This window comes from Filicampus tigris, unplaced genomic scaffold (assembly GCF_054856515.1).
Source record: "Filicampus tigris isolate MCC_2025a unplaced genomic scaffold, RoL_Ftig_1.0 HiC_scaffold_24, whole genome shotgun sequence".
Classification (NCBI taxonomy): Eukaryota; Metazoa; Chordata; class Actinopteri; order Syngnathiformes; family Syngnathidae; genus Filicampus; species Filicampus tigris.
Window position 1 is genome coordinate 422,720 of NW_028233405.1, and position 22,281 is coordinate 445,000.

Consider the following 22,281-nt stretch of genomic DNA (forward strand, 5'->3'; position numbering starts at 1 on the left):
TTTTACTTAAGCCTGAGGTTGGAGAACAAACAGTTATGAACAGAAATGTTGTATTACAATCAACATGTATCTAGACAAAAAATAAGGCGAGGGCTACACAAGCAATTTAGCACACGTTCTGACACCGGCCGCAACTCGCCAACGGGATAAATAACCCAATCACAAATATTCTCATTGTGATTTTTACACTCACCATTACTGTTAGGATCAAAAGATTCAAATAATACCATGTTATGTATTTCAAGCCATACCGCTAAGCCCCCAGTCTCTGTTTGAAGCATTTACGTGTCTAGCAAAAAATATGGGGAAAATATTAACTTAGCTACAAAGTACCTGTACATTAGCACAAAATGTAAAACATTTTAGGGTTAAAGAATTATTTTTATACTCACAATTTAGTAATGTCACTGAGTATTTTTACTCTGAAAATTCACCAGAATGCACGATATGAAGGGTAAAATAAAAAAAATAAAATAAAAAAATAAAAATTTCTGATAATATTGCATAATAGCAGTCACTATAAATAAATGGAAAAATATAGATATTCCTGTGATCGGAATCGGTATCATTATCGGCCGATCTCAGGCATGCATGATCGGTATGTAAAACATTTTAGGGTGAAAGAATGATTTTTATACACACAATTGAGTAATGTCACTGAGTAGTTTTACTCTGACAATTCACCATGATATGAAGAGTAAAATAAAAAAAATTAAATAAAACAATTTTTTTTTCTGATAATATTGCATAATAGCAGTCACCATGAATAAATGGAAAAATATAAATATTCCTGTGATCGGAATCGGTATCAGTGTCGGCCGATCTCACGCATGCATGATCAGTATCGCTGTCATAAAACCTGATCAGGTGACTCGGCACTAGCCTGACCCATAATTGATGCACTGATTGGCAACAATTAATCCCAACCAGACGCAGGTGCGCAGCCTGGGCCAAGGGACTGTGATTGGAGGACAGGGTACACGAGTTGGGCTCTTAAACCCCTCTCTGTCAGAAAGCGTGAGCGGGCACAGGTGCAGGCTTGTGAGAGGGCTGGAGCGACTGCTGCCCGGCCAACAGAGGAGTGTGATTTTCGGACTGTGAACAAAAGCCCTCGACGAGATAAGTAAAGTTGGAGGGAAATTGCTCATCTTGGCCATTTCCAATGATGGACCTCTTGCTGACCTGCTGGTTTGAAGTATCCCCCCCCGAACTACTTTCCACTTGCCATTCCTTGATATAATTGCCTGCCTTGTGTGGACATAGATGGCAAATTGTCCCTCTCTTGAACTATTTTTATTCCTTTTTTAGTGCATGTTGTGGTGTGATGAGTTTTAATGTCCACGTTGCTGTGAAGTCCTAACCGCAGGCTCTGGACCAAGGTGGCACTGGGCAGGGAGGCAGCTGGATTGATCGGGACCCTAAAGAAACGCGATACCCATTGAGCGGGGGGTGGGGGAAATGGCCTTCAACAGCCCGGCAAGAGACTCCCACGGCGCCCAACGGTGCCTTCTTTTCAAAAGAGTGGTGTTACTAGAAATTTTCACTTTGGGCTAGAATAAATAAAAGAAGCAGATTGCTGTTCCTCTGTACTCCATTGACGTGTCATTCCTTGGGGCAAACGGGTACACGGCGGTGTGTCTAGCACCCCCAAACGGTCACAGCAATAAAAAAGTCACTATTAAATGCACTTATCAATATTGTTGTTTGGAATATTCCACTCCTAGTCCCTCTACTTTTACTCCTTTGAATGGCAAGACAAAAATATATATATATATATATCCCTTCGTGGAATCAGGCATTGAATTAAAAACATAAGAAATGGCAACTTGTAAAAAAAAACTGATGGGAATGGGCTTCCATGAATGGGGGATGGGAAAAAATAAGAGAGAATAAATAAAAATCCACTGGCGTAAACAGGCTTCTGCAATTAAAACAATCAACTGGCGCAAACAGGCTTCTGATATTTAAAAGAAAAAAAAAACACCGAAACAGGGCTCCTTACAGGAAAAAAAAATCCACTGGCGGGAATGGGGCTTCCAAGTAAAAAAAGACTTTTTTTCCCCCAACTGGTTTCCATCTACTTGATTTTACTTGACTTCTGTCAGTAATATTGTCTTGTATCAGTTCTATTTCTATCAGTAATGTCTTGTTTTGATTGTTCAATAAAGTTTGTTTAAAAAACAAAAAAAAAAAAGACAGTCGCCACCGTCGCTTTGAATGTGTGTGGAAGCGTGTCTTCCACTTTCGTGAAAGTGTGTTCCAGACCAGACACTTCGAAGAAGCGACTTCATTGGACAAGTGCTGTGGAGGGTCGACATTGTGTGTAAGTTGAACTTCCCTGATGCAATCTATATTCTTTTGTGCTTAAACCGAAAAGTTTTGCGAGCTAATACCGCGAGGTGCCAGTAAGCGGCAAAATGCGCGCCAGGCAGCCGAGTTTGAATTCCAATGTACCTCCCGACTGGAACGTCTGTTTCTGCGGCATCGTAACTAACCTACACAAAATAGCCGGTTTATTCAGTGCATCGATTACTCACTTCGTTAGTGGAACAAGTGCTGAGGTTTTTCCCGCAGCGTGTTTTAGCTTGTAAATTTTTTGCTTTATGTTTTTTTTTTTTTTAATCGTATTTACGTGGTTTTACGGTGGCCAGCACACGCCTGGTTAGGAATAAGACACAGTGTCCTAATAGATAAAATTTTATGTGAACATGAAAAGAGTGGACATAATGTGCATGCCACCGTAGAAACAACGTTGTTCCTTCGTCGAGGCAGGTGTTACGGTTCAACTGGCTTCCAGATTAACTGGCTCCCTATTCGAGTTGCGCCGTTAAGGCAATGTCAGTCAGTCCAGTAATTTTGTGTTTCCTGTCTGCAGATTCGTCACGAGGTACATCAAAATTGTTCAACTGCACAACTGTTCAATTCTATGAACACTTGAAATCAAACATCTCGTTTACAACACCTAACTGCCTGCAAGAAATTGGAAACACAATACAACTATAAAAATAGATATATGAACTGGCTTCTGGGAAGGAACTTGACATGGTCACGATTGTGTTGTATTCACATTAAAGTTCATACATTACACTCCCTTGGACTCATAGGCACAGAAATCAATGATGACAAGTACAGGTATGCATAGATGTAAACATAAGTGATGTTAAAAATAATTTAAGAAAAGAAAAAGCATTTACGTGTTTGAAGCAATATTGTAATCAGCTCCATGCTCAATAAGTCTGACACGAAGATACGCAGTTTGTCCATCTGATCGCATTGTTTTCAACTCATTCATAATCACACGGAGCAGCACATGTGGACTAGTCGACTTGGGCAACATCACCAGAACATCAGAATTTGCAACATCCCTAGCGCCAGGGCACCTTTTTGAACGACCAGCTCTAACTTCTGCAGCACTGCATCATGTAGGCTAGTGAGAAGAGCAGCGAAAACAAACGAATGGTACCATTCTGTCATGCGGTTCAAGTCCCCCTGTCACCGTTTTTAATTTGATTACTACTTTTTTGTAATATTCACAATTTCCTTGCAGCTCTTGAGTGGAAATCGAGCTGTTTGTGTTGTATTATTGACAACTTGGACAATTAACCGTTTTGCGAAGATTGAAACTGTCAGGGGCGGCACGGTGGTCGACAGGTTAGCACGTCCGCCTCACAGTTCAGAGGTCGTGAGTTCGATCCCGGCCCCGGCCTCCCTGTGTGTGGCGTTTGCATGTTCTCCCCGTGCATGCGTGGGTTTTCTCCGGGTACTCCGGTTTCCTCCCACATTCCAAAAACATGCATGGTAAGTTGATTGGACTCTCTAAATTGCCCTTAGGTGTGATTGTGAGTGCGGATGTTTGTCTCTGTGTGCCCTGCGATTGGCTGGCAACCAATTCAGGGTGTCCCCCGCGTACTGCCCAAAGACGGCTGGGATAGGCTCGAGCACGCCCGCGACCCTTGTGAGGATAAGCGGTATAGATAATGGATGGATGGACAACCCGATCGTGACCATGTCAACTGGCTTCCCAAAAGCGTCCAGACTAATTTGTGCCCTCGCTGGATAATTTATTTAGATCTGTAAATACAAATTCTGCGCGGGGTGAAGTGTGCCAGCTCGTGGCTTAGTGGGTAAAGCGTTCCTCCGAAGGTGCTGCCCCTTTTTTTTTCCCGGGTTCAAATGCCGCTCTCTATATTTCTTTATTTATATATTTATGTGTGTATGTGTTAGGACTGGGCGATGACCTCAAATCAATATCACGATAAATTGGGAAGTTTTACCTCGATAATGATAAATTCACGATAAATCCTGCCCGCAGACCACTGTATATTTATGCCAGCTGAAAAGAACTGCAGGAAATGAAAATAAACTGCTTTTTTGTTGATTTATTGACCAACTGGCACACTTTACTTTCAATGAAATATAAAAGTATGAAAATCTCTTGTAACCTTCAAGTATAAACATTCATAATAGCTTGCATGACTTGAACAATGTCACTCGGCGGTAATGTCTTTGTGGAGGTAATTTCTTTTGTAAACAAATATAAATATTGCCATGTGCAAAGGAGGTAGTGTGGCTTGTTAACAAAATGATAAACTTAAAAAAATAATTAAATTAACAACTAATAAACAATTGCAAATAGGGCTGCGCGATGTTGGAAAAAAATGACATTGCGATTTTTGGGGGGTTTGCGATATATATTGCGATGTTAAAAATAGAATTTTCACCAGATGACTTGAATAGATTTGTTTGGGAATAATTTGGTTAACTCACCATGACATCATTGTATTCATATAATATCGTTTAATCCAGACTAAGGGGGTTCATCTGTGAATGATGATTGTTGTATATAAAAGGGATCACGGAGGTCGTGCCTCTGTAACATAATAGATTACTTAACATTGTATATCACACTTTAATGTAAACAGCAGCAAAATATTAAAAAAATAAAAAGAGCAGGTGCACTAGACACTTGAGTCATTTAAAAAAATAGAAGGAAATAAAAAACCTCTAAAGCAGCAGCAGTTATAAACATATTTAAACTAAACTATAAAATATTAAAAAATTAAAAAGCAGGTTTACTAGAGCCTGAGTTGTTTACAAAAATATAACATTAAGATTAAAAAAAAAAAACTTTGTGAAACTGCAGCAAAGTTGTAAACAAATTAGAAGAAAAATATTAACAATTAAAGAGCAGCTGCATTAGTCAACTGAGTTGTTCACAAAAATATAACAATCACTAAAACGGTCTGTAAAACATATTGCATCCGTGATGTGTCGGTGTTGTTTGGACTTCTTATCATAAGGAGTTATGCTGGCGTAGGCGTCTGTAATTGTTTTTTGAGTAGATGACCTAGGGTCCCACTTCTTAGTTTGAACTGGTCATACAGGGGCTTGTGACGGCGATTGCAGCAACAACGGTGAGGCACTGTTCGCAAAGGATATTTTGTTGTTCTGAAGCTTCCTTTAGGAGTAGCTTGCTGCTTTTATAAAGCAAAACAAAGGTTTGCGTGTTCTAAGAAAAATAAAAAGTTAAAACATCGCACATCCTACGATGTGACTATCGCACATGCGCACATCGCCAACGCGATGTTCAAACAACACATCGTGAAGGCCTAATTGCAAATACGTGCTGTCAAATGAAAGGTAGACAATGTTTTACATCTTTTCAACAAACATTTTAAATAGTGCCATTACCCATGTGCAAAAATGACCGTGTAACACTGATGATTAAAAGCAAGAGGGGCTTAACTTGTCCCTTATGATGGTGACAAGGTTCTCTTATTTGAGGTCCCATGCAGAGAGCATCCTCAGGGAAATATGCTGTCTTGATCACTCTGGTGCGCAGTTGCCACTTGTCGTCAGGCTCATATCCGGCTCCATGGTGCGACTTGACCACAGGTCGGATGTGGCTGCAAAATGCTTGACATGTCTAAGTTTGGCAGTAACCTTCTCCCTCTCAGTATTGTATATAGGGATGACGATTATTTTGCTAGTCGACTAATCACTAACAGTTAGGGGTGGGCGATATGACAATATTAGATCGTTAAGCGATTCAACGCGTTCATGATCTCATAAGATGGAAGATCGTTTGATCGTCTACATGGCACATTCTATACAGTTTAGCTCGATGGCGGCGCAAAGCCGCTGACGCGTATACCCGACCAACCAATCACAGCACGCACAGTGCAGCGTACGTGACACTCCCCACCTCCCTGTTTGTTTGTATACAGCGGGGAGCGAGAGCAAAAAGTCACCACGAAGCCCGAAAAGAAACTCCACATCCACAGTGTCGATTTGGTTAGGCTTTTCCTCGGAGGAGAAAGCTCAAACCGGTTTACAAAGTTTGCAGAATTTCGGTGCGGACGTCAGCGCCGACAGCCAAAGCAAACGGAGATCAGACCATTGGTAGCCGGAGGCAGCCGCTAGCTCCAAGCTAACGCAACCCACGGTAACACAGACATTTAACAAGAGCACTCCATATGAAAAAAACAAGCAAGCCATGGAAAGAAGTAACTGAGGCAGTGACTTATTACCTTGCCGAAGAAGTGATTCCCATTTAAACAGTGGAAAACGAGGGTTTTAAAAGACTCTTCAAAGTACCAGACCTGCGTGTTTTTATGTTAACATTATGTTACCTTTTATGTTTACATTCACTGCACATCTTGATAAAAATTGTTACTATTCAAATTAAAAACTGTTCAGAAAGCTTAGCTGACATCAAATGTATTTTTTTCTTTTAGAGTTTCATACACATTTTAAATGTTTTATTTTGTTTAACATGAGGAAAATGGTCAGAAATGTGCAAATTAGTATTAAAAAAATGATGTAAAAAAAGAATCGTGATAAAATCGTGATTGTGATTTTATTTTATTTTTTAAATCGTGATCTGATATTTTTGCCAGATCGCCCACCCCTACTAACAGTATTCGCGACTAGTCGACTAATCGGATAATATATAAATCGCAGCGGCAAGCTGCTGCTCTTATAATAAGTCTCATTCGCTTACAGCTTAAATTCTTTCTGTTCAAACTAATCATGAAGACAAGACGATTGTACAATCAACTTGTGTTAAACTTTGCAACTTAAGCCATTATTCCTGACATGTTTATAAATAAGGGAGCGACTTAAATTGATGGCGATACTCTGGTCTTCAATTTTTTTGCTGTATATCTTGAGTGCGTTTTAAAATTGAACCAAAACTATACACTATGCAGAGTTGCACTAATACAGTGAAATTATCCATGAATACAAAAAGAAGTACTTGTATACAGAGTTTTGGTTGTTAATTGGACATTGTGTTACAGCGTTACATCAAACACAAACCTTTGTGTGTGTATGCTAACTGCAGCTAGCTTCTAGACACAACTGTGCCTAAGTCAGACATGAAAGCAGGCAGAAGCACAAACTTGCTTCCTTTTTTTAAATGATAGGGCATCCCCATCATGCTGCCATGAAAGGCAGGTTTGCATTCTATTGAGTATATTTGGTGAAATGCGCCGTAACTTTCGGGACTCTGTTGCCAACATGAATTAGCCCTTACAGTGTAAGGCTTACACTACTTTAACCACAATGCTTTTGTTCACATCACCCGGATGACCACCAATGTGCGTTGCAGATAGGAAAACAGCCAGCGGGAGAAGAGCGAGACACAGCAGTCTCGAGAGAAAAATAATGTGCCAAATAAATAAATGAATAAATAAATGACGTGTCGACGATTAAAATTAATTGTTGACGATTTTGATCGTCGACATCATCGTGATTAGTCGACTACTCTTGGCAGCCCTAGTATGTATGTAAGTATGTATTAGGCTTGTCACGATACTAGAATTTCAACTTCGAGACCGATACCCAGTTCAGTATCGATACCCGATTCCATTTCCATACCACACGGAACAAATTAAAGCACAGGCATTTTTTTTTTTTTTTAACTGTAAAACTTTTTTTAGCGCCCAAAATTTTAAATGATCATTAATACAATAGTTTTTTTTAAGAGGTAGTGCAAAGAAATAGTACAACTTCAGTATTTAACTTCGACAACCCTCTGTACAGTCAATGCCTGGAACACATTTTAAGTTGCTGAGCCTGGGGTAGTGCAAAACAAAGGAAGAAGTAGTGCAAAGAACAATAAAAACAAAAAAAAACAATTATTAATCTGTAAATTGTCTGAACTAGTGCAAAGAAATAACCATACTGTGCAACACCAATGGTACATCATTTTCAAGTTGTTTGAGGTAGTGAAAAAGAATAACACCCACCACTTACAGTAACATAAATTGACAACAAAATCTGTAAGTTGTCTGAGTATCTAGACCGGCATGTTTATCTATTAAGGCCAGCCAACAAGTCACAGATAATAATAACAATAGTAATAATGAAAAAAATTAAGAGATTATTTAAAATACTTTCAGTTATTGGCTATCCAGACAGTAGCAGGTAGGGTTGGGCATCGTTTGAATTTGGACGATTCCGGTTCCGATGTTTTGATTCGATTCTGGTTCCTAACGATTCGCAATTCCGATTCTTAACAAAAAAAATAGAAGGATTTATTTTTGGACAATTCACATGAACTTCTCTGTTCTTCAATTTCATGAACTTTTTACTATTTGTGAACTTTACCATGGATTACTCAAAGGGCTGTTTTTAACCAGTATTTATTTTAATAAAATTTTTTGCATTATTATCTCGTATTATTATTTCACAAAAGCTTTATTTTTGAGAAGTTCAAGACAATACAATAATGCAGCTGTCACTCAAAACATGTTACTGAACACCAATTGATTGGCTAACCTTGTATTGCTTTAGAAAGAAAATATATATGACAAACACAACGCTGGGCAAGCAAGGAAAGGCTATCCAATCTCAGCAGTCTATGTAAACATATGATATGTATGTACAGTGTTTATGTAAAGGCTGCAGTTGCATATGCTATACGCTAAATATTAGCTGGATAGGTGCAATTGTGTATTGAACCTGTTGGCTCAATGTTGCCATTAGACGTACTTAGCCGATTCTGATTTTTGGATCATAATCTGCATCGCGTCAGTTCCATGGCGAGGTGTCGGCCGAATGAGCGAGCCGGGCCGTGGCCCGGGGAGTATCAGCGACCGAGAGGTCGCTATTGCGACGCAGCTCCGGCGGCAGGAGCCCGTGCCGTGCGCGCCGTGCCGTGCGCGCCGTGCCGTGCGCGCCGTGCCGTGCGCGCCGTGCCGTGCGCGCCGTGCCGTGCGCGCCGTGCCGTGCGCGCCGTGCCGTGCGCGCCGTACCGTGTGCGCCGTGCCGTGCGCGCAGACTTTCTTTTTTTTTTTTTTTTTTAATTGGTCGTACTTCATTGGTAGCTTTTCGGCGCGGCTAACTAGGGAGTCGACGAGCAGTCTGCACTCGGCAGATCAGGGAGGGAGGGATGCATGGGGCAGGCTTCGGCAGTGTGTGCGGGAGCAGCAGACCATTAGGAGCAGACGTTGGCAAAGCGCTGTTGGTATCGAAGTCAGTGGTTTGGTATCGGTAATATCGATGCCACAGCAAGCTAGTATTGTATCCGTTCAAAATGTTTAGTATCGAGTAAGTACTGATATTTTTGACAAGCCTAGTATGTATGGATATGTATGTCTGTGTATGTATATTTGTATATGTATATCGTCGCTCTCATGTGAAAATTAAAGTGCCAAATAAATAAATATATAAATAAACGTCAGCTGCGAAGCATGAGCTGCGGCTGATCGGATGTTTTGATTGGCAATAAAAGGCTTTGATCGAATATTCCGACCACCGCAGTTGGAGTGAACATACCATTGTCTGCTGTGTGTGTGGAGTTTGCATCATGTAATACTGTATATGCCATGAAAAGGTACCTTGCGCGGCGAGCATGGCCAAAGGTTTCAACACAACCAACTTAATCCAACATTTGAAGAACAAGCAATTGGGAGACTATGGTGAGTTCACTAGGCTCACTGATTGAATAAAGTCAAGGCGGACACAGCGCAGTATCTTCTTCTTCTTCTTTTCCTTTCGGCTTTTCCCTTCAGGGGTCGCCACAGCGAATCAATTGCCTCCATCTAACCCTGTCCTCTGCTCCTCTTCTCTCACACCAACTATCTTCATGTCCTCCCTCATTACATCCATAAACCTGCTCCTTGGTCTTCCCCTAGGCCTCCTGCCTGCAATTCAAAACGCAGCATCCTTCGACCAATATATTCACTAGCTCTCCTCTGGACATGTCCAAACCATCTCAGTCTGGCCTCTCTGACCTTATCTCCAAAGCCTCTAACATGTGCTGTCCCTCTGATGTACTCATTCCTGATCCTATCCTTCCCGGTCACTCCCAGAGAGAACCTCAGCATTTCATCTCTGCCACGTCCAGCTCTGCCTCCTGTCTTTTCCTCAGTGACACTGTCTCAATACCAAACAACATCTCTGGTCTCACCACAGATTTTTTACACCTTTCCTTTCATTTTAGCTGAAACTCTTCTATCACACATCACACCTGACACTTTTCTCCACCTGTTCCAAACAGCTTGTACACGCTTATTCACCTCTTTTCCACACTCTCCATTGCTCTGGACTGTTGACCCTAAGTACTTAAAATCATCCACCTTCTTGATGTCTTCTCCCTGTAACCTCACTCTTCCACTTGGGTCCCTCTCATTCACACACATGTATTCTGTCTTACTGCGGCTAACCTTCATTCCTCTCCTTTCCAGGACAAACCTCCAGCTCTCTAGCTTCTCCTCTACCTGTTCCCTGCTCTCACTGCATATCACAATGTCATCTGCAAACATCATAGTCCATGGAGATTCCTGTCTGACGTCGTCTGTCAGCGTGTCCATCACCATAGCAAACAAGAAGGGGCTCAGAGCTGATCCCTGATGCAGTCCCTCCTCCACCTTGAACTCCTCTGTCACACCTACAGCACACCTCACCACTGTGTTACAGTCCTCAAACATGTCCTGCACCGCTCTCACATACTTCTCTGCCACTCCAGACCTCCTCATACAATACCACAGTTCCTCTCTGGGCACCCTGTCATAAGCTTTCTACAGATCTACAAAAACACAATGCAGCTTCGTTTGGCCTTCTCTGTACTTCTCTATCAACATCCTCAAAGCAAATACTGCATCTGTAGTACTCTTTTTTTTTGGCATGAAACCAACTTCACTTCACACACAACGTGCTTGTTTGGTTGGAGTCAGTCCTGTTGCTACGTCTCCTCTTGCCTGGTTTGCGGCGCGTAGCCACCTGAGTTAACATGATGATGATTTTGCGAAGGGTTTAAATCCGTGCAGCAAAAAAAAAAAAAAGGCCATGCAGCAGGTGGGGTGATGAGAGGGTGTCATGTTCAGTTCAATAGCTGAATATTATTTGACAGCAAACGGTTGTACACCAAAGCTGCGAATTAAAACTACCAGCAAAGCGGCTGCGTAGGTCTGGTGCGATGAATTGGCCAACTTGTCACATTTTTGCTACGCGTATAAACCAGGCTTGAGTGACGGCGAATTACAACGAATTATAATGTTACATGCGGTGTCTACGGTCGCGACCCGTTTTAAAATTTTTTTTTTTTATAAATATTTGTATTAAATTCTCTTAAAATCTTCTTGGGTGGCCGTCTGTTTACTTAGGTACAGCGCCCAATTATTAACACGGTGTGGGAAACCCTGTAAGTGCAATATGCATCATCTGATTGACATTACTGTGAAACTTGGCAATGAACGCTGCTTTTATTTAACCTAATGTTGCACCTCATGTAGTATATTTTCTTTTAAATGATATTGCAATTTGCCCTACGATTGGCTTCAACCAGTTCAGGGTGTACCCCGCCTACTGCTTGAAGACAGCTGGGATAGGCAAGCTGAAGCGCATGCGTGACTGAACTGACGTTGTGACGTTGTGCAGCCTTTTCCAATATACAGTGTGTGCCGGTAGTCACGGAAGCAAACAGCTTTTGGTCCCCAACCTTTATTTTCATCATGATCACCTCCACGAAATCAAAAATACCGTGGCGATTGCTTCTCCAATTACACAAGCTGAAGCGGACAAGAGCATGAATGCGCACACGAACCCAGACTGGTTATATTTCTGACATTTAGCTACGCTAAATTCGTGTCAACTCAGGAGGCAGACGGCGGCTGGGAGCAAGCAGCAGGCAGCCATCAGACAGGCATGGATCTTTATCCCTCCTCGGCTAACAGTAGGATAACGGCGCAGCTAATAGCAAAAACTAGCTTCAGGCCATTAAAGCAAAACAACAACATTAGCTCCTCACTGTCCGTCCAGCCTGCGTCGATCTTCATGTCGCAGGGTTGCCTCCCAAGCAGTCGCGTGCGTTGTCCCGACACCGCACAGCTTCGCCGTAAGAATGAGCCAAGACCTCATCGAACACCGGGGCTGTCTTGAACGTGCGCATCATTGCGAAGCGGCATGTGCTTTCAGCCGAGTGCGGCCGCATTGGAACGCACCATTTCGGCTGTTACGTTCTAAATTGGACGGCGTGTTGTAGGTCGAAAAACTTGGGCTACTCCTCATCCAATCCAAAGAAATGTGCACGTCTACTCATTAACACTTCAGTCTCTGTAAATATCCTGACTGGTGTTCAATGCCTCGCCAGTCCTAACCGTGATCAGCAAAGAAGCAGTGTAAATCCATGTAGCTCTGCACACTTCCACATTTCCTCATTCTCATATAAATCAGCCATGGAGAGGTTAATCCTTTTGATATGTTGAAGTGGGCATTAGTAGGGATGGCCACATACATTTTGGTGCCAATTGATCACCGTTTTTGGACGTTATAAGCAATGAAAGTACAATGATTTCCAATGGAAATTTTGTAATCGGTCCCTCCAGTGACTCCGACCGAGCAAGGATAGAATGGTAGGCGGCGCGGCCATTTGCCTCATTAACAAAAGGCGTTTTTCATGGAGTCACTTATTTCCTAATTTCTCCCAAATGTATTGATAAAATAGAAAACGGCAACTATTTTCATTTTGACTTGTTAGTGAAAACATGGCCATCTCTTTAATATCACACAACGGTCGATGGCCGCAAAATCTCTCTGTGGCACTGTCTTCAAATCATCAGGATTTGGAAGGCGTTGAGTCCACATTCTAATTCTTACTTGAGGTAAGATCGGACCCAAAAAATCCAGCCCGACCCGACCCAGGCCCGCGGGTATTAAAACCTGAACCAGCCCTAGCCCAACCAATTAACTTGATTTGCAGGCCCGAGCCCGAAGCAAACCGGAAATGTCATATTTTATTTGTAAGGACTCGGGAGGAGGAGGGGTGATTTATGACAACAAATTAAAGCCTGTCTTTTGAAACGAAATCTAAGTTAAACAAGACTGTATAAACATTTACATCTTTTATTTTTCTGTGACTGCAGAGGTTACATTAACCGACAATTTTCCATCATTGACGGACTTTTTTATGAACGTATGAAGGCAAAGCGCCGCATCGACGACATTCAGCGAAGCTAACGCAGGTTTCTGTCGCATTTTCAACAATTTGAAGCTTTTCCCCACCTCGCTCTTACCGGTGCGTGTTTGCCTTTTCAGTTCTCCTCTCTTTAATTTATCCTTGACTTCTTGCTGCTCCATATCGGGGATACCAGGTCAAAATAGATGCGGACTTGCGGAGGGAAAGATTATTAAGAGGGCGCCGTTCACGTGCGCAGTGCATGCTCTGGCTCTGTCACGTTCGCAAAGCGTGCTCTGGCTCTGCGGCTCCTGTTTAGTAGTTAAATAGCAATTACCTTACAGCGCCTTCTCTGTTTTATCAAATTATTTTATAAGAATTATTCCTTAGTTTATTATCCACACATCGTATTAGTGTACATTTTTATAAACATATGTTTATTAAAAAAAAAAGTCAGCGAGAGAGTAGCCCGGCCCGACCCGTCCTGAACGTAATGATTGACATTTTAGGCCCACTCGGACTCGGGCTTGGCCTTAAGATCTTACCTCTTATTCTTACTGGTTTTAATTGATAGAGGGCTCTCGTTTCTTCCACAACTGGCCCAACTGGAATTTCTTCTGGGACATATACTTTTAGTTCCTTTTCCCATAGTCAAGGAAAAGATGCATTCAGCCAATGTTCGTAATCCACTTCATCCCGATATCCTATATAGCCATATTCCAATGGCCCCTGGAGTGCGGGTCTGGGCGGATCACGATTAGCACATGGTAGGGTTCTTGACAATATTTTCTAACAATCCAGTAGCAAGGGTGTATATTTATGGTACTCGTACACTGTCGAGACAAAATCCTCGTCCTTGTCATCTCCGTGTTTCCCTACCCAGTATCCATCACTTTTATCTGGCAAAGATCTGCAGCTGGAGTTGGCGTACCACATTGGTTTTAGGTTGCCAATCTTTAGACAATTCTTTCTGACAATCTTTATTTTTGTTTGCAGCAAGCAAAATATTTGTACGAAGACTATTATTCTTTGATAGCGTGAAGGCCTGTCAATCCACGTTTGGGATCCATTTCTTCTTGGATTCTGAGGGATATGTGGTACAGTGATCCCTCATTTATTGTGGTTAATGGGGACCAGAATCCGGCGTGATAGGTGAAAAACCGCAAAGCAGCGTCTGACTTATTATTATTATTATGATTATTATGATTATTATGATTATTTTAGGATATTTATTGTACAGTTTTATTTTGGGGGGGATTTGCGCCTCTGTTACGCTGTTGCGAAACCCCGACATGGTTCACACACTTCTAAATACTTGTTACACAATCAATTTAACTTTAAAAATGCAAAATGAAGAATAAATACCAAGCTGCAGGCTGAGAAGAATTGATTTCGTCCAATTCCAATCTTTTAAGCATATGATGTGGAAGCCCCAAAAATCCACTCTCTGCTTTCCGCTTTGCCATCGTTCTGTTTTCGTCTGCTCCTGGTCACAACTGCTTTATCAAAATTTACTTCGTCTTGGTTAGGGTCGTGTTAGCTCCGCCCCTTCACTAGGGGCTGGTCTTGCACACTTCAATTAACTTTTGTCCCCAAAAAATGTTTGGCCATACCATGAAGTCCAGTTGTCTGTATTTTCTTTTGTTATTCCTCTATGGCCCGTCAGGTACTGTTTCCCCTTCATCGTCTCCGGTGGCTCCTTCAGCAGCCTGTTCTTGTTTTCTTTGGAAGGCATAGATACCTACGCAAGTGCGATTCATCTCGCTCACTACTGCGTCTAGGTATTTAACCTTATTACGGAGAATTTTTGTAACTGTTTGTAGTTCCTCTTGAATGGGCTTGCACTCAGGTTGGCAAAAAAAATATTTCATGTTTTTTTTGCTATATCCATTTCGTATTCTAATCTAGAAACCCGTCCTTCTACCCTGTCCAATGATATTTGTAATCTTCAACTGCAGTTCCTATCTCACTTAGGCGTTCTCTGAGGTCTGATGTTCGGGAGTCTGTTTCAAATTGAGCATTGCGACAACCTTGATCCATTATTCTTGGTTAGAAGTGAAGGGTCGTATGACTGGTTCTCAACTGTTGCTCGATCTAGATTGTTCCGTTTTTCTTTGCTTCTTGCTCCTCCTCGCTAAGATTGTCATACCCTGTAGTCCAATCAGCAGCAAATTTGTTGTCTAATGGGTAGCTCCGCCTCTGTCAGAGCTCGGAGGTTCAAGGTTTTCTGGTTTAGCTTCAGACTCTGCTCTCTGAGCCAAGCCTTCTTTTTTTTTTTTTTTTAACAGTAGTTGGCAGTCGCAAAAGTTGGTGTAATTCCTGCATTCTATCTTCCAGATAGACAATTCCACATTGTAATATTCTAACCAGTCGTCCTTGTTCCTCAAACATATGTACATATCTTATTTGTTCAAAAGAAAGTTTAGCAACTACATTCCTCAATTTCCCAAGTTCACGCTCCAATCTTGTTGCTGCTAGGAGCATTCTTCTTAATGCCTCTCATAGTCGTGTCACTTCATTCTCTAGTCTGTCCAAACAAATAATTTTTTATTATTACTATTATTATTATCTGTGACTTGTTGGTTTGCCTTAATATGTGGGTCTAGATACTCAGACAACTTACAGATTTTTTTTGTCAATTTATGTTACTGTGAGTGGTGGGTGTTATTCTTTTTCACTACCTCAAACAACTTGAAAATCATGTGCCATTGGTGTTGCACATTATGGTTATTTCTTTGCACTAGTTCAGACAATTTACAGATTAATAATGTTTTTTTGTGTGTTTTGTTCTTTGCACTACTTCTTCCTTTGTTTTGCACTACTCCAGGCTCAGGCAACTTAAAATGTGTCATTGGTTCCAGGCACTGACTGTACAGAGGGTTGTCGAAGTTAAATACTGAAGTTGTACGATTTTTTTGCACTACCTCTTAAAAAAACTATTGAATTAATGATCATTTAAGTTTTTGGCGATAAAAAAGTTTTACAGTAAAAAAAAAAAAAAAAGCCTGTGCTTTAATTTGTTACGTGTGGTATTGAAATGGTATAGAGTATCGATACTGAACTTGGTATCGGTATCGAAGTTGAAATTCTGGTATCGTGACAAGCCTAATGTAGACTGGATGCGCGAACACCCATGCACCCTCGAGGACCCTGCTGAGGGTATAGAGTTGGTCCACTGTTCCACGGCCGGCATGAAAACCACATTGCTCCTCCTGAATCCGAGATTCCACCTTCCGACGGACCCTCCTCTCCAGCACCCTGAATAGACCTTACCGGAGAGGCCGAGGAGTGTGATCCCTCTGTAATTGGAGCACACCCTTCTTAAAAAGGGGGCCCACCACCCCGGTCTGCCAATCCAGAGGCACTGTCCCCGATGTCCACAGGATGTTGTAGAGGCGTGTCAACCATGACAGCCCCTCAACATCCAGAGCCTTTATGAGCTCCGGGCGGATCTCATCCACCCGAGGGGCTTTTTGACTACCTCGGTTACTTCAACCCCAGAGACAGGAGAGCCCACCTCAGAGTCTCCAGGCTCTGCTTCCTCAGTGGAAGGCGTGTCTTTGGAATCGAGGAGGTCTTCGAAGTATTCTCCCCACCGACCCACAACGTCCCGAGTTGAGCTCAGCAGCACCTCACCTCCACTATAAACAGTGTTAATGGGGCACTGCTTTCCTCTCCTGAGACGCCGGATGGTGGACCAGAATTTCCTCGAAGCCGTCCGGAATTTTCCATGGCCTCCCAGAATTCCTCCCACACTTGAGTTTTTGCCTCAGCAACTGCCAGAGCTGCATTCCGCTTGGCCAACCGGTACCTGTCAGCTTCCTCCGGAGTCCCGCAGGCCAAAAAGGCCCGATAGGACTCCTTCAGCTGGACAGCGCCAGCGGATACAGGGATTGCCGCTACGACAGGCACAGACCACCTTGCGGCCACAGCTCCGATCGGCCGCCTCAACAATGGAGGCACAAAACATGGTCCACTCGGACTCGATGTCAGAGTCTCTGATGATTCTGTTGGGGTTGGTGTCATCCTGCCAGGCCGGCCAATTCTTTATTTACCCACAAACGGTAACACGCGACATCTGTTTATTTATCCAAACCGCGGCTGCCCCGGAAAGCTCTGTCTCACAGTCTTTGTGCAGACCCCGGGCACAACACAGCATGCTCATCGTATTTAGGATGATGTCCTGCTTCCGCTGCTTAAAAAAAAACTAAACAAAAACAAAAAACCTAGAAGAAACACTGGCCTGCTTACCATAGTCCGTGACTGCACTAATATATGTATGCCTTTTCAAAATCATTGTGATAAATTTCAATATGCGCTCTGCTTTATCTGTCTATTTTAAGGTGAAAGCAACCTGATGTTCGATCCCGACTCCGGCCTCCCTGTGTGGAGTTTGCATGTTCTCCCCGTGCCTGCGTGGGTTTTCTCCGGGTACTCCGGTTTCCTCCCACATTCAAAAACATGCTTGGTAGGTTAATTGGACACTCTAAATTGCCCCTAGGTGTGATTGTGAGTGCGGATGTTTGTCTCTGTGTGCCCTGCAATTGGCTGGTAACCAATTCAGGGTGTCTACGCCTATTGCCCGAAGACAGCTGGGATAGGCTCCAGCACGCCCCACGACCCTTGTGAGGATAAGCGGTATCGATAATGGATGGATGGATGTTCCTCATTTATGAGTTATTTACTTTTTCAGTTATACTTGGGCTGTTTAACTTGAGCTCATACATTGTTTCACTGTAATGCATGGACAGAGAAATACTTCATTCGTGTTCACACATTATGATGTATGCCTAAAAGAGATGTGAGTGTTCATTCAATTTCAAGTTTTTTTTACTTTAATCGAAAAAAAATATAATAAATATTTTCAGAAGTGGTTCTGTAACTTAATAATTGTCAACCCCAAAATTGCTGGATTAGCCCAAAAAATAATTGTTAGGCTTATCGACTAATCGAAAAAATAGTTGATAGATTATAAATGAATTAAATCATAAGAATGACACAAATAAAATTAATTTAAATTAAAGGAATTTATTTTAATAGTGATAATGATTCAGATAATAATCACTTATCAACAGTTTAATTCACCAGACTTTACAGTCAATAATCATGTGATTCAAATAAGCATTGCTTCAATTATATTGTACAAAACCAGATTAATAATAATAGTAATAATAAGGATTTATTAAGAAAAGAAAAAAGAAATAGGAATAAAATATTAAAATAATTTGTAATTATAATGAAAATGGTAAATAATAGAAAAATGATAGAAAGGGAATAAATGCGGTTAAATGATAGTCTAATTTAGGTGAGCTTCTTTAAGAGTGATCAGTTCCTTAGAATACTTCAAAATCTGATTAAAATGAGGTATTTTGGGAAGACAACGAAATTCAGCCGCTCGACCGGCCTCTCTTTTTCAATGTGCGATAACAAGTTGTTTCATTTGAGAAGCAAATACCCGCGGGTCACATTGACTCTCAAAGCAGTTTCAAAGCACTGTCTACTAAAACACAAAACAATCTGATTATCATGTTGTTGTTACATTACAACATTCAGAAGGAAATAAGAATAAGAAGGCCTTTATTGATCCCGCAGTGGTGAAATTTTCATCGTTACAGCAGCAAAGATATAGGTCACACAGAGACGGCGGCATAATGTAGCCGTTAATGTATAAAATTAATAAAAACAGTAATCATTGTAAAATAAAAGGTTAGAGTCACACTTGTTGTTGAGACACTGTTATTCATCTCATTTCTTAATACTGTATGACCAAATGCCAACTGTGGGTCTCTGAGCATAATATGTTTCATTGTGATCATCGTGACCATTGCAAAGGCATGTGTAGAGGCGTAAGCCAGCTGCAGAAGGCATTTGCAAGGCTCTGTAAGGGCTTTGTGAAAACTTCTGCAGGGTTGTAAACACCTGCAAAGGTTTTTTAAGGACATTGTGGAAGCATTGACTTTGGTATTTGTTTGTTACATGTTTAAGGGATTGCCTGAGCGGGCGAGCTCATAGTATTCAAATCAACTGTGTTCTGTGCATCTAGTGTTCAAATTTAGTAATTGCACTTTAAGAACTTTGGGTTTTTGTCGTCTATGGTTCTAGGTAGGGATGGGAATTTCGACTAATTTGCCCGCCGACTGTCTCAAATTTTATTTGCGACTAGTCGACTAGTCTACAAGCAAGAGAACTTGAAATTTAATACATATTGAATTCAAAGTTTAAAATGCAAATGTTTTGTGTATTTACAGTAGGGGCTATTTTAGCCAAAATATTCAGGACAGTTTGTTAATTTAAATTCTATTGATGTACAACACCTGACTGAATAAAAGTGAACAATTGAAAGAGAAATACATTTCTGATACATTTGCCAATGCAATGTATGGCATTTATTATGAATAATGTAATGAGTAATGGTGCCGACTCCCAGTCCAGCAGGGTCTCATTCGCCATATGTTAGGTGCATTATCATGCACAAAGGCGACGGCTTTATTTTCTAGTGCCCACGTACCCATCACACTCCGCAGGAGAGCAGCCAAGCTTTCAGCTGTGTGTCTTTCCTCCAAGGCGCACGAAGCACACAGCTGCGGGGATGTCCTTCGTCCACATACGTTATACACGTTATAGTCATGTAAGATTCAGTGGCTATGGACGTCCATCCGTCTGTAGTTAAGGCATTGGCCACATAGCTGACCCGCTCAACGCTCGGAGTATCTACTCTTTTATTTGGTTATGGCTACTCTCGAGTTGGGGCGTTATTGTTTTGCGACTTGGCACCGCATAGCCTACTCAGGCTCGATATACAGCATACATTTTTTCGAACCGTTTGCCCTCAACAAAAAAAAGCGGCAGCATATCGCGTCATTTTACAAATTAGTTGGGTCATCTTTGCTGTGCGGTGAGCATCGCAGCGCCTGGCTGGAACAAACGCTCTCATGCTCGTCTGACTGGCCCCGCCCCCCTCGACCTGCAGGTTCACATCGAGATTTACTTTGGATGTGGCCCAAGGCTGCGCGCCGCACATGTGGTTTCTCATCGCTCCGGGAGAGTGGTTGTAAGCGAGTTTATGCTTACAAAGCCTACAGACGACCTTGTTGTCATCTGTGCATCAAAATACTGCCAAACGGTGACGTTATTTTTCGTGGGAGCTTCGACATCTTTTTTCTTCCCCAAACTTAGTGTCGCCGCCCCCTACTATGTGTGCGTGTGGGCCGGGGAGAGAGGAGGATTCTTGGTGCTTGGCTTGTTTACAGAGGCAGAGAGACGTGAGGAACGAGATAATGCAGCTTTTAACCAACTAGTAAAATACTAAACATGTAATAAATCGTAGACGGTTAATATATATATAATAAATAAATAAATAAATAAATAAATATATATATATATATATATATATATATATATATATATATATATTTATTTGGGATGTGCGCGGTTAGTCGTTTAACCGTTTAACTGTCTACGATTTATTAAATGTTTAGTATTTTATTAGTCGGTTAAACACTGCATTAAGTATCACGCATCTTGTTCTTCACGCCACTGCCTCTGTCAACAAGCTGAGCACCAAGAGAGAGAATTGCTCCCCTCCCCCCCGCCCACACGTACACATAGTAGGGGGCGGGGACACTAAGTTTGGGGAAGGAAAGTAAATTCTGAAAATGTCGAAGCTACCACGAAAAAAAACCCCAGCACCGTTTCGCACATCGAATTGATTCCTTTGGATGTGGTTTCTCATCGCTCCGGTAGAGTAGTTGTAAGCCAGTTTATGCTGAAGCTACAGGTCGATGATGGCGGAGCCGGGCCCAGTGGGCACAATGGCGGGGCCAGGCAGACGAGCATGAGAGCGTTTGTTCCAGGCGCTGTGATGCTCACCGCACAGCAATGATTACCCAACTAATTTGTGAAATGACTGCCCGCGATATGCTGCCGCTTTCTTTTGTTGAGGGCAAAGGGTTTGAAAAATGAATGCTGTATTTCGAGCCTGAGTACAGGGTGCTAAGTCGCAAAACAATCACGCCCCAACTCGAGAGTAATCATAACCAAATAAAAGAGGAGATGCTACGAGCGTTTGAGCGGGTCAACCACTGTATGTGGCCATAACTACAGACGGATGGACGTCCAAAGCCACCGAATCTTAGATGACTATAACGTGTCATATGTGGACAAAGGACATCTCCGCAAATGTGTGCTTCAGACATGCGCCTTGGAGGAAAGACACTGTCAGGGAATTCCACTTGGAAGACGGAGACAAGCCAAATAGAGGACTGTAAAAAGCTACTCAGACCAGCCAAGATTGACTTTTCTTACGCGCGGGACAGCGGAGGCCACTCAAGGTGGTTTCTCCCACAGTCTGTCAGCCTCCGTGCCCCCCTCGTTCTCATTTTATTAAATTCAAGCAACATACATTCCGAGGAACAGACACATGACAATAGAGGTACCTCCTCTTTGTCTGCACTTCTCAACAGTCTGCGGTTAAACGTCTTCTCTTGACAGCTTCCTGTTTGACACTTTGCACGGCACATTTTACTGCATATGGAGACTGTGTGGGTGAGGTCAACAAACGGTCACCACAGGACATTCAAGGAAATGAAACTTTTAACATGATATTAATGTAATTGTCAATTTCTCTCACAGACACACAGCTGAAAACTTGGCTGCTCACCTGCGGAGTGTGATGGGTACGTGGGCACTAGAAAATAAGGTCGTCGCCTATGTGCATGATAATGCCGCTAACATGGTGCTGGCGAATGAGACCCTGCTGGACTGGGAGTCAATACCATTACTCATTACATTATTCATAATAAATGCCATGCATTGCATTGACAAATGTATCAGAAATGTATTTCTCTTTCAATTGTTCACTTTTATTCAGTCAGGTGTTG

The 22,281-nt window shown here is 42.1% G+C and overlaps 1 long non-coding RNA gene across 1 annotated transcript in view; it reads left to right on the forward strand.

Annotated features, from left to right (window-relative positions):
• The first annotated feature begins 2,108 nt into the window (after positions 1-2,108).
• The window catches only part of LOC147126175 (uncharacterized), a 75,668-nt gene continuing 55,495 nt past the window's right edge, over positions 2,109-22,281 (forward strand). Inside the window, exon 1 of the long non-coding RNA XR_015084918.1 lies at positions 2,109-2,323. This is a non-coding gene — a long non-coding RNA (uncharacterized LOC147126175). The remainder of the gene's footprint in view (positions 2,324-22,281) is intronic.